The following is a 13,666-nucleotide window of genomic DNA, read 5'->3' on the forward strand; positions in this document are numbered from 1 at the left end:
CAGTTGTAACCCCCTTATTCCAGATGAGGAAAAGTGAGCTTCAGAGAGACTAAGGAACTTGCCCAAAGTCCCACAGGGACTGAGGGGCAGGGCTGGGATTTGAACTTAGGTCTGATCCCAGAGCCCAAACCTTTCATCACCACGCTACACTGGAATTAACGAATCAATTAATATGAAGAGTTAATAGGAATTAATTCAATACATTCAGGTTGGTGGACATTGCTTGACTGTTATCTGCCTGCCCTGGGCTTTTGAAGATGCAAAGAAAAATCAGACCCAGACAACGGTTTCTATACCCTGGAAGAACTAATTAGGATATTTCACACTGCTTTATTTATTCCCTATAAAAACAACAAGAAAATTCAACATATGGAAAAACAGACCACTCAGAAATGTCAACTAGGTAGCAGGGCGATTCAGGAGAAAGGGGCGGGGCGGGCGTTAAGCCCCAGGGGAGGTGGTGGTGGAAAGGAAGACAGGTGGGTGAGGGCTCAGCAGGTGTGAGCAGCTGGGTGACTGGGGCACAGGTCCTGCTGGGTTACTCCTCAACACGTGTCCTACGGCAGGGGGGTGGATTTGTCTTGCCTTCCAAATCTGCTCCTTACCGCCTCCGATGCATTAGTAATTGGGGCACTTTACTTCCCGTGGTTCTTCCCCGTCCGGCCAACTCCCACATCAATCGCTCTGTCTGTGCAACAGTCTCGGGCAACGTCCTCACCTTCTGAGGGTACCAGACAGACGTTCCCTAAAGCTTCCTTCCCTTCCAGGTTTACAGAGCCAGGCTCTCCTACCTTACATGACAGGATGGTTTCTTGTAGGTCCACACACAGGTATCTCCCTCTATTCTGGTTATTCAGAGAGAGAGCCAGGCTGGCCTGGTCTGGGCTTCAACACATGTTGGCTAGGGGACCCTCTTGGGTGCGGACTGAAGGAAGGAAATGAAAAAGGCACTACAGCCGCAAGCTCCCGAGTAATAGTGAAGGCTAGGGTCCCAGAGAAGCAAGTGAGGGGCATCAGGTGGGCTGTCAGCCCACCCCGGGCTCCTGGTTGTTTCCAAGCTGGTGAGGGTGCTGGAATTACCCCACTTAAATAGGGGCACCCCCCCCCAGGCTACCGCGTGAAAAGGGAAACAGCCCTAGGGAGGGGCGGGGACTGGGGAGAGCCCCAGATGACAGCTACCAGGGGAGCCTCCTGCTGCACTGAGCCAGGGCAGGGGAGACGGCGCCCACTGTTTCTACAGCTGGGTCTCTAGGCTAAGTAGGCACGTTTAATTCTTTACTTGGGTCCTGACTACAGCCCATTTCTGGTTATTTAGTACAGCAGCAGAGACCAAAACTAAAAACAGACAAATGTGACTTCCCAACATTAAACTGGCATCAGTAACTGAGTTGCAACATTTCATATAATTTAGAAACTCCGACCTGCAACATTCTCCAGTGGTATTAACCCTGTTCATTCCTTTGTTTCTTACTTTAGCACCTTAATCAGGTGAAGAAACTCAGGATCTAACACTGGGCAGAAAGCAGGCATGGGGTATCTTATATTAAAAAAGAACTCAGGGAATCCCCTGGTGGTCCAGTGGTTAGGACTCCGTGATTCTACTACAGGGGGCACGGGTTCGATCCCCAGTCGGGGAACTAAGATCCTGCAAGCTGCGCGTCATGGCCAAATAAATAAATAAATAAATAAATAAACAAACTAAATAAATAATTAAGGAAGAAAAAAGAATTCAGCATCAAAGTAGATCAACACATTTTAGAGCAGATAAATGAACAGCGGCAGCCACACGGTGGAAGACTCCACCCGCTCTGAGAAGGGCACGATCTACCACCACATGCAGCAACCAGGGTGAACCTCAGAAGCAGGGTGACAAGAGTAACGAGCCAGGCACCCAGAGGACCCACCCCTGACTCCATCTATATAAGTTCAAGGGCAGGCAAAACTGCAGGGCTGGAAGCTGGGCAAGTGGCTGTCTTTTTTTTTTTTTTTTTTGCGGTACGCGGGCCTCTCACTGTTGTGGCCTCTCCTGTTGCAGAGCACAGGCTCTGGACGCGCAGGCTCAGCGGCCATGGCTCACGGGCCCAGCCACTCCGCGGCATGTGGGATCTTCCCGGACCGGGGCACGAACCCGTGTCCCCTGCATCGGCAGGCAGACTCTCAACCACTGCGCCACCAGGGAAGCCCTAAGTGGCTATCTTGATTGTAGGGGCTGGAAGGGTTTGATAATGTTCTTTAACTGGGTGTGTTGAATGTCTAGAAAATCAAGGGTACATTATGATTTGGGCACTTTTTAAATATAAAGAGTTAGGAACATAAATACAACGAACCAAGGGACAGAGAAGCCTATTCCTAAAAGCTCCAATTCAGAGAGAGACAAGCTCAGAATCTGGCTTGAAGGGACAAAGATTTCTAGTGCTGTCGAACTTAGAAAGCTACGCTGTCTCTGCAGCCAAGCTCCCAGACAAAGCCCCTTTGAGTCAGCAGCAAGACCCTTCTGGGGTTTCGCAGCAGATAAAGCCGGGCTTTGGCAAGAGTCTTCTCAGTCAACTCAAATGGAAATACGAGAGCATTTCTCAGGAGGACCAACCTCCCCTGAAAGTTACACCCTGTTTTTCTTTTTTACACATCTGTCGAACCTCGTTCTCTCTTCTTCTCCTCTTATCTACAGGCTGCTCCCAACTCCCTTTATTTAAAATGGTATTTCTTCATCTTTTTTTCAGTCTGCTTTTAAGATATTTTTTTCCTAATAGCTTGCCATGTCATTTTAACGCAAGATATATATTCTATATATCTGTGCGTGTATTATACGTAGAGCTTTATACTTTAAAAGAGTAAAATTCTTTCCAGACCCCCAAGAACCCATTTCATGTCCTTGTGAGCAATATCAGCCCCATGGAGAATGCATGATCTAAGCTAAACATGACATTTAATCTTCAAAAAAGGACACTTTAAGAAAATTCCCTGGCGGTCCAGCGGTTAGGACTCTGCACTTTCACTGCCGAGGGCCAGGGCTCAATGCGTGGTCGGGGAACTAAGATCCTACAAGCTGCGGTGCGGCCGAAAAAATAAATAAAAGACAAAAACTAAAGAAGGAAAAGGGTGTTATGAATGTTCATAAAGAGACAGGTGTACACTGGGACAGAGTCTCACCAACTGGCCCCCCAAACCTCATCTACAGCGGCTGTGGGGAAAGGGGCTGCTCCAAGTCACCTGAGGAGTTTGCTAAAGGTATAGATTTGCAGGTCCTGCTCTGAGATTTTAACTTAGCAGGTCTGGGGTGCGGCTGGGCATATGCACTTCTCATGAGACACCTGCTCCCTCCCCGTCTCCCAGGGTGAGTCTGATGTAGTCAGTGTGCCACAGGTAGGTAGCCTCGCCATGGAGAATCCACCCACACTGGCTCCTACGGTCTCAGAAGGTCACGGCCGGGGAAGACTCTGGGCCCTTAACATCCAGGTACACAAAGTGTTGCCCCCACGATAAGGTTGGGGACTGGCTTCTCGATGGACACAGCCTTGGAGTTTTTGAGCCCCAAGTGGAAACAGAAATCCCACGGCGTCCACCCTGTCCCGCAGATGCCAGGTGTGGGATAAACGAGTCAAGCTGTGTCGCTAACACCCCTCGCACCCCCCAACCCCTGCTCTCTCTGATTTTACGATTTTTCCACTCCTTGCCTGTGCCACCTCTAGTCAGTGCTAAGGAGATTAACACCAACACCAAGGACAGAAAATCAGCCTGTGCAATCAGAATGAGCTCATTAGAAAAATCTCATGCTTCTTTGGCAATGTGCACAGGTGGCGAGCGACCCATTCACAGACCTTTGAGGATTCGCTGATCTTGTACGGCCGAGACACTCGCGTCTGCCGGCTTCCCTCCATCATAAACAAGATCGCAGCCCTACGACAAGAACAGGACTTCTGAGCATGTAGTAATAACTCGAGGTCATTCATGAATCGCAGGCTCTGCTGGCGCGTATCAGTGACAGCAAGAGCGAAACAGTCACATGGAGGAAAAGAGGGAGAAAAAACTGTTCTACAAAGAACGCCCTTCCTCTGAGAGCTGGAAAAATCAGAGGGTTAGAATCAGACAGAACATTTAATAAGGGTTCCTTTTTCACCTAAAATCCGACAACATCGTGTCTTTTAGCCCACCTCCTACAAGTACCTACCTTTGGATGCTTGAGCTGAATTAGGCCTTTTCGAGAGATCAAGATTATAATGACAACAGTTATCATTTCAGAACCCAGACTATGACCCTGGAACCAAGCTGACATGTGCTATCTCATTAAACTCCCACAACTATTTGGCCGGGCTGATGTCACTTAACCCATTTTATCGATGAGGATATTGAGCTCAAGGTCACAAAGCTAGTGAATGGCTGGGAATCAAACCTGAGTCTGTCCAGCTTCAAAACTGGACAGACATGGGCCCTTCACTGGGATGCCTGGTAGAATGTGGCCTAATCTTTACGAATCTCATACTTTTAAAATTTCATGAAGTTAAGGATATGATGCAGTGATGACTACCAAGTAAAAATACGTTCTAAACACAGGCACTGTCTTAAGTGTTTTCTGTGTCTCACTGATTTAATCCCCACAACAAGCCCACCAGGACAGCACTATTATTATCCTCAGTTTATAAAGGAAGAAGCTGATGGCAGTGAGGGGAAGTAACTTGCCCAGCGTCACACACAGGAAGAAGCAGACCTAAGGAGGCTTTCCTGCTCTCAATCCCTGGGCTATTTCACTTGACCATTAAAAAAATGCCCACAGGCAGGAAACCTCTGCAGGGGGAGCCCATGCCCCGGCTGGAACATGCAGGATAAACTTGAACAAGCAAGTTAACCTCTGTAGACTTCATGGTTGAATCTATGGACTGGGCTGGTGTATCAGGGGATGTTAAGGTTTCTTCCAGCTTTGAAAAGTCAAGCAACCCACTAACAGCACAGAGCCGGGCTTTGGGGGGACCTCGGAGGATGGGGGGCAAACAGAGGAAGGATTAAGCTAGCAATATGGGCACAAGTCACATACTGGGACTGAGGGTTTAAGGAGGAATTCTTCCCTCTGCTAGCGGAGTTGAAAAGAGTCTATTTGTTACCAACTGAACACACAGCCTTTGCTAAAAAGGAACAATGTGACAAGGAGTCGGCTCTGTGTCAAGATAATCAGGGACACACAGAGGGGGCTCCAGCGCTCCCACGGAGGGTGGGGGGACAAATCCAGGCACAGTCCACCCTGCCAGCTCCCTGGGGGGAAGGAAGGGCCAACTAGATTTCTCTCGACAAACTAGCAACTTCGTGACAAAGACCAGCTGTCCCCACCCCTGTCCTTTCTGTCTGCTCCTAGGATGCTGGGGGGCTCAGAGGGGGAAGAGAAGGACACCAGCATCCAACCTACTGCTCACCCCTGACTTCCTTGTTTCACCTTCACCCTCTGAGACAGGTGCCACCATCGTTTCTGACACCCAGGCTCAGGTGGCCGTGCGGCCCCGCCCAAGGTCACACAGCAGACAGTATCTACCACCGCAGGCAGCCAGCCAGGGCTCAGGTCTGCCTTTAGTGCTAAGAGCTTTCTTTTCTAGGCCAAGATTTCTAAAGAGAGTATCCCCTTGTGGAGGCTCCCTTTTGTCTGCGGGCAAGTGGTCTGGGGCTCATTGCTACAAGAGTGTAGGTATCAGCTGCCTCCTGTGCTTTCTGCAAGCAGGTGAGGGGTCAAAGCCACACGCAGGGACGGTGGCGATCCCCAGTGAGGCGTAAAAGGTCTTTTAGTAAACACGGGAACCGAGGCCGCGTCCGGACGGGAGGGTCCCCAGGGAGCCTCCTCTCCCGGCTCCTTCCCCGGGTTTCGACTCTGAACGTGCCCGACCGCAGCGCTCGGGGAAACAGCGTCGTGGAGGTGGGCGCGGACGCCCGCCGGCACCCACCCGTCCCGGGTCTCGCCGGCAGGGTCTCCGGGGACGCCTCTGTAGCTCGCTCGGACCCAGCACCCCCTGGCGGAACCGCCGGCACCACGGCCTCCAAGGCGGGCTCGAGCCGGCTGCGAGGAGGCGGAGCTGGGTTGCGCCCGGGGCTAGCGCCCGCGGCGGGACGCGAGGACAGTCACTCACCTGGGCCGCGCGGGCCGGCCGCACAGGCCGCACCTGTCTCACCTGCGGGGGCGGCGGCCCCCTCTCCATCCCCCAACCCCGGCCCCGCGGCGGCCCCTCCGCTCGCCCCCGGCCCCGCGGTCCACCCCCCGAGCACAAAGAGATCCCGGGGGCGGAACCGGGTCGCAGCTCGCGGGGCCGGGGACCGTTCCCAGGCAGGCCCGCCCCCCGCCCCGGTCCCCGGACGGCGCGCGGCTCTCGGCCCGGGCAGGAGAGGGGCGCGCGCGGAGGCCCACCTGGGAGGGCGCGCTACGGGCGCGGCGCGGGGATCCCGAGCGGCGGGGCCGGGCGGTCCGGGCGGTCGGGGCGGCGGGGCCCGGGCGTCGGAGCCCGTGGGCCGGCCGGGTGCGCGGCCATGGCTCCGCCAGGAAGTGCGAGGCCGAGGGCGGAGGCGCGCGCGGCCAATGGCGGCGGCCGGGAGGGGGTGGGCTCTGGCGGCGCGGGGGCGGGGCCTGCCTCAGGCGGGCGGGGCCTGCGCGGGGGGCGCGGGGGGCGCGGCGTCCTCACCCAGCCTGGCCTCGCTGTCCGCCTGGCCTCGCTGTCCACCCGGCCTCCGGACTCGCTTGCGGCCCAGGCAGGCCACTCACAGTCACGTACCGCGAAATGCCTACTGGGTGCCACAGGGACACGGCGTGGAGGGACAGGCATGGTCCCGGGCCTGGGGGACCGGAGTGCTGGGAGGGGCCATCGCGGTGGCACCTTCGCACCCTCACCTCCTTCCAGCCTTAGCTCGGTCGGCCTCTGCGTTCACCCTACGGTGAGGCCTTCGCTGACCCCGTGATTAAAGTCACCATCCCGCTCTCCTCACCCCGTTTCCAGCTTTCCGCTTCACTTAGCTTTTACCACCGTCTAATCTTCTGAATCATTTCCTTGTTCATTTGACTTATTGTCTCTCTCCCCCACTAGAAACCCTCCAGGGCAGGGTTTACTGTCGGTTTTATTCCTGGCTGGGCCCCCAGGGCTGGCACCTAGTAGCCGCTCAATAAATATTCGAGGAATGAATGAGTTTAACCATCACGGATCTATCCTTGTCAAACTGATGCTACAGCCTGGATAAACCTTGAAAACATTATGCTAAGTGAAAGAAGTCAGACGCAGAAGGACACATATTGTATGTGCGAGTATTGTATGAGTCCATTTATATGAAGTGTCCAGAACTGGCAAGTCCATAGAGACAGAAAGATTAGTGGTTACCCAGGGCTAACCAGGTGGGGGGAAATGGAGTGGGTGGCTGTTAAGAGATTTTGCAGGGGGAGGGTGATAAGAATGTTCTGAAATTAGGTGGTATTGATGATTGAGCAACTCTGAATATACAAAAGAAACATTGAAATGTACAATTCAAAAGGGTGAATTTGGGATTTCCCTGGCGGTCCAGTTGTTAGGCCGTGGCGTTTTCACTGCTGTGGCCTGGGTTCAATCCCCGGTCAAAGAGCTAAGATCCTACAAGCCACCCGGCGCCGCCAGAACCAAAAAAAAAATATGGTATGAGCTGTATCTCAGTAAAGCTGTTGTGCTCGCTTCGGCAGCACATATACTAAAATTGGAACGATACAGAAAATATTAGCATGGCCCCTGTGCAAAGATGACATGCAAATTCGTGAAGCGTTCCATATTTTTGTATGGCTGATTCACTTTGTTATAAAGCAGAAACTAACACACCATTGTAGAGCAATTATACTCCAATAAAGATGTTAAAAAAATAAATAAAGCTGTTACAAAAGCAAAACCAAACAAAAAAACTCTCTGTCCTTGTTTTTCTATTCCTGCCTTCTCTGGGAAGGATTGAGAGCGTCTTTTTTTTTTTTTTTTTTTTTTTTTTTTTAAATAAAGACTGCTCTCTTCGTGGTACAGGGAGGTACCTTTTGATTTAAAAAAATTATAATAAATTTATTTATTTATTTTTGGCTGCATTGGATCTTTGTTGCTGCGCGTGGGCTTTCTCCAGTTGCGGCAAGCGGGGGCTACTCTTCGTTGCGGGGTGTGGGCTTCTCACTCTGGTGGCTTCTCTTGTTGCTGAGCACGGGCTCTAGGCGCACAGGCTTCAGTAGCTGGGGCACGCGGGCTCAGTAGTTGTGGCTCGCAGGCTCCAGAGCACAGGCTCAGTAATTGTGGCGCACGGGCTCAGTTGCTCCGCGGCATGTGGGATCTTCCCAGACCAGGGCTCGAACCCGTGTCCCCTGCATTGGAAGGCGGATTCTTAACCACTGCACCACCACGGAAGCCCTCATATAGCTCTTTAAAGCCTTACTTGCCCAGCTTTGACCTCTCCTTGACCAACAAAGCTAATCTCATACTCCAACAAAGCTAATCTCACATCTTGTTCTATGTCTGTATCTTGACGTGCAAATCTCCACTATTACATGAATTCATGTACTTCTTCATTCATTAATTCACTCAGCAGACTTTTAGGGAATTCCTACTATGTGCCAGGCACTGTGGTAGTTGCCAGGGATAGTTTCAAGGATTTTAGGGAGGGAGACAAACAAATAAATGAGCAATTACTGTATCCGGGTCAGTCCTGTGTTAGGGATATATTCAGAGTGCTATGGGTGGCATGTATTCTTTTTTATAGCTATACTTAAAGATTCTTTATAGAGGGCTTCCCTGGTGGCGCAGTGGTTGAGAGTCCGCCTGCCGATGCAGGGGACACGGGTTCATGCCCCGGTCTGGGAAGATCCCACATGCCGCGGAGCGGCTGGGCCCGTGAGCCATGGCCGCTGAGCCTGCGCGTCCGGAGCCTGTGCTCCGCAAGGGGAGAGGCCACAACAGTGAGAGGACCACATACCGCAAAAAAAAAAAAAAAAAAAAAAAATTATTTATAGAAAGATATGGATAAGGACAGGTAGATATAGATAAAGGTATATATGGATCTCTCTACGCATACATGGATCTATCTATCTATCTAGAGAGATTTAGCTATAGATTTTTTATTGTATTGTATTTAATTATTTATCTTGGCCGTGCCACATGGCATGCAGGATCTTAGTTCCCTGACCAGGGATCTAAGAACCCATGCTCCCTGCAATGGAAGCATGGAGTCCTAACCACTAGACCGCCAGGGAAGTCCCTAGATATTTTAGCAGCCTATAACTTGGCATGGATGTCTGTCTTGCTGGTGATGGGTTCTATGTGAATGAGAAGACGTACAAACTGAAGGGACTGCCTGTAGTAAGGGCCTGGGACATGCTCAGGAATCCCCACGTGACACTGACCTGAAACACGTGCAGGCTTGGCTAAGTTGACTTTGTCCTGTTTTCCCTATCACCACCTGGTGAACCATCTTTCACTTTTTTTTCCTTTACATCTCATTTTCTCTCAAATTAGAAAAGTCACGCATGTTTAAGTTAGTTTGGAAAATACAGAAAAGTCTGAAAGGAAAAATAAACCACTCACTCCTGCACTGTCCAAAAATAATTATTAATACTGTTGTCTCTCCATATTTTCCCCTTATGTAGTTTTTCACAATAATATCACCACTACCACCACAACCCCTGTACAGCTCACATGTGCGACACGTTGCTCTGAGCTCCCTGTACATACTCACTCATCTAATCTCCTGGACTCTTTGAGGGAGGTACTGTTTACTTTCTCTGTTTACAGAAGGGGAAACTGAGGCCTGGAAAAGTTAACTCCGTGCCCAAGGTCACAGAGCTCGTAAGGAGCGGAGCTGGGCTTGGAACCTTGGCAGTCCTGTGTGTATTTGTTCCCATGCCAGAGACAACCTGGCTTAGAAAAGATGAGTTTTTCCCAATATTCAAATTTCAATGATCAGACTTGTTTTGGTTCTGAATTTGGTCAGAACTGGGCACCACAGTCCGCAGGCCTAACCTTGCCTTCTGCACCATCCTGCCTTTGTGCCATGATCAAAGTGAGGCACGCTCCATGCAGAGAACTTGGAATACACGGACAAGCACAAATGGGAAAACATTACCCACCCGAGGAGAACAGCTGTCAGTACTTAAGTGTCGATCGGCCCAGTGTTCCCCACGCATCCATGCATGTGACTCCATGTGGCGCAGGCCCTTTGGAAACTGCCCCCACACACACACTTTTGCAAATATCATGAGCTTTTCACGTGTCAATAAGTTCTCTTCTATTGGATTGTGGACTTGACCCTCCCTCATTTTGGGGCACCCAGCTGGCTTCACTATTATCATAACACAGGTGAACATTCTTGCACTCACGCCTGATGGTAAAATGAAGTTGCTGGGTCAGAGGAGCGCCTGTTTGTAAGGCTCTGACCTCCCCGCAAAGGCTGTCTCGGTAAGTACCCCTAGTCAGTGGCTCAGCACCCCATCATTTCTGAGATTCAGCCCCATCAAGTGGAACCAGGGCCAGGTGGTTCCCTGGTTGTTCATAAAGCAGGAAAACAGCTTTTTCCTTTCTTCTGCAGTCTCTCCTGCGACCCGTTGTGGTGCTTTGTATTTGCTGTTTCATGCCTTGCTCCTGTGGACACAGGGGTACTTGTGGGACTTGTGCAGGCAAGACCCTCACAGGCACCTAGGGCCATGCGAGCTGGTAGGCAGGGCAGAGGCTGCCCCAAGCCTTCTTGCAGTACCCAGGCCCCTGATGCGCGACAGTGATTGCCGGGCAGGGGCAAAGATGCCTGGTCAAGAACCGTCCTGGACTATGTATGAAACAGATAACCAACAAGGACCTACTGTATAGCACAAGGAACTATACTCCATATTTTGTAATAACCTAAAAGGGAAAAGAATCTGAAAAAGAATATATACATTATATATGTATAACTGAATCATTATGTAGTACACCTGAAATTAACCCGACATTGTAAATCAACTATACTGCAATTTAAAAAAAGAAACAGGGGCTTCCCTGGTGGTGCAGTGGTTAAGAATCCGTCTGCCAATGCAGGGGACATGGGTTCGAGCCCTGGTCCGGGAAGATCCCACATGCTGCAGAGCAACTAAGCCCATGTGCCACAACTACTGAGCCTGCGCTCTAGAGCTCGCGAACCACAACTACTGAGCCCGCGTGCCACAACTACTGAAGCCTGCATGCCTAGCACCCATGCTCCGCAACAAAAGAAGCCACCGCAATGAGAAGCCCGCGCACCACAATGAAGAGTAGCCCCCACTCCCCGCAACTAGAGAGAGCCCGTGTGCAGCAACAAAGACCCAACACAGCCAAAAATAAGTAAACAAAATTATATTAAAAAAATAAAAAAGAAAAGAAGAGAAAAAATAAAAAAAGAAACAAATGGTCCTGGGGGGCAGGGTGAGGGGAGATGGAGCCTGTGAACGAGGTTCCAAGTCCCCCAGAACATGCTCCGTTGTCCCATTTGGCTTTGCTTACAAAATACAACATCAAAAGATAAAATTATTAAGAATTTCAAGACAACAATCGTAGAGCATTAAACCTCTAGTGTGGGGCCTTTCTGAGTGCGGGACCCTGTGTGTCTGCTGGCCCTAGATGGAACAGTTGGGACTGTCACCAAAGAACCCTTGAGGCTAATGTTATGTTCATTCTCCAAGCCTCAGTTCCAAAGCATATGTCACAGCGGAACACCCTAGTCCAGACGTGCATCACCTGGACACACAGAATAACCAAAGGAGGGAGAGGAGGGGGCCGAGGCTGATTGTGGGTAACGCACAGGCCCCATGCCATCACCCGTGGAATCCTCTTGGTACCTTGTGGGTCCATGCTACTCTTATTCCCACTTTACAGATGAGAAAACCGAGGCTCTGAACGATTGGCTGGCACTAATATCACACAGATGGTAAGTGCAGGAACCGGGATGAGGAACCCAGGCCATTGTATGCCAGCGCCCAAACAGTTACCCTGTTACCCAGCCTGGAAGGGCTGCAAGCTGCTTTTCTTTCAAATTACCTTCTTGGCTCTGACCTTCCTGGTGCTCAGGAGGTTGTAGCTGGTCCTAAGGGGAGGCAGGGAGAGGTGTCAGCAAGCTGCCAGCTGGGTCCCCGGAACAGCTGGGCCTGGTTTGGTGGGGGGGTGGGCTGGAGGGGGGAGGCTTGGGGGGAGGCCCGTGAGCACGGCTACTTGCAGCTGCAGCCCTCGCCCTCCAGGGAGTTTCCAGGTCCCTGAGTCTCTTGGAGGAGGAGGGGGAGGGGAGGAGGAGGCGGGGCCCGCTCTGTAAAAACTGTTCTTCTCACCAGAGGTTTGTCCTTGGCCCAGCTTCCCTCCCAAAGCCTGAGTAATGTAGAAAAATCGCAGCCCAGGATAAACGAGTCAGCCTAGGGGCCACCCGGGATCACGCTGGCAAGCGGAATTCTTGGCTCCATCACTCCGGTAAGTTTGTAACTGTTTAGACTGGAGGATAAGAAGCAACAGACCAGCAAATGGGTCGAGCCACAGCGGGAATGTGGGCCCAGGCCTTGGTCGTCCCTACAATCTCAGATTAAAAGAGAAAAGACCTCCCCTCAGTTGGCACTTGCTGTTTCCTCCTTCCGTCTCCCCAAGACTTTTCTCCCCAGCTCTGCCTGGGTTTGAGCCCCGGCTTGGCTACTCCCTGGCTGTGTGAACTGGACCGGCTACACCATGCCTCAGTTTCCCATCTCCAAATGGGGAAGCCTTTGTTCCTGTCATGGTGTTGACGAATTAATACATGACAGATGAATGAGTGAATGAATGAATGAATAATAATAAACGAATTACTACATGCTGACCACTTCCAACAGCACCCCATGCATAAAGCTCCATAAACTGGAGCTTTTGCTGACGATGCCTGACTGTCCACCAGTTAGAGAACTCTTCTTTGGCTGAAGCCTTTGTTTCCTGTTAAAATAGAAATCATTTGAAAATTGACTTTTTTTTTTCTTTTTTAATGGTCACTCTGCAGAGCATGTGGGATCTTAGTTCCCCGACCAGGGATCACCCCCTGGATTGCAAAGGTAGAGTCTTAACCACTGGACCGCCAGGGAAGTCCCCAGAATGGGCTCTTTTCTATTAGCCATTGACACCTTAGCATTCATTCATCAGCTTCAGGGACGTTCTCAAGATCACGTCGTTGTGTTGTGACCAGAGGGAAAGGAAGATACCAGCCCTCAAGAAAGGAAGAGAGGGCTTCCCTGGTGGCACAGTGGTTGGGAGTCCGCCTGCCGATGCAGGGGACACGGGTTCATGCCCCGGTCTGGGAGGATCCCACATGCCGCGGAGCAGCTGGGCCCGTGAGCCATGGCCGCTGAGCCTGCGCGTCCGGAGCCTGTGCTCCGCGACGGGAGAGGCCACAACGGTGAGAGGCCCGCGTACCGCAAAAAAAAAGGAAGAGAGAAGGCAGGACGGGAGGCAGGTACCAGGCACAGAATGTACAGGAAGCTCCCTGTATGTCACGGCTTCTCCGGGAGCTGACTCCGTCTTGGGGACAGTCTGGTCAGAATTGCTTGTCACTTATCGCCAAGGTCCCTAACTAAGCTGACATTGCCCACAGCCTGACTCTGCCATGGTTCACCAGACCAGGCACATGCTTCCCTCTTTGCCAACTGTGAAAATGAAGCGCTTGGCATTTCAGGGTTGCAAACCTGGCTGAGGTCCAAGGTCAGCAG

Source organism: Hyperoodon ampullatus, assembly GCF_949752795.1.
Source record: "Hyperoodon ampullatus genome assembly, chromosome: 18".
NCBI lineage: Eukaryota > Metazoa > Chordata > Mammalia > Artiodactyla > Ziphiidae > Hyperoodon > Hyperoodon ampullatus.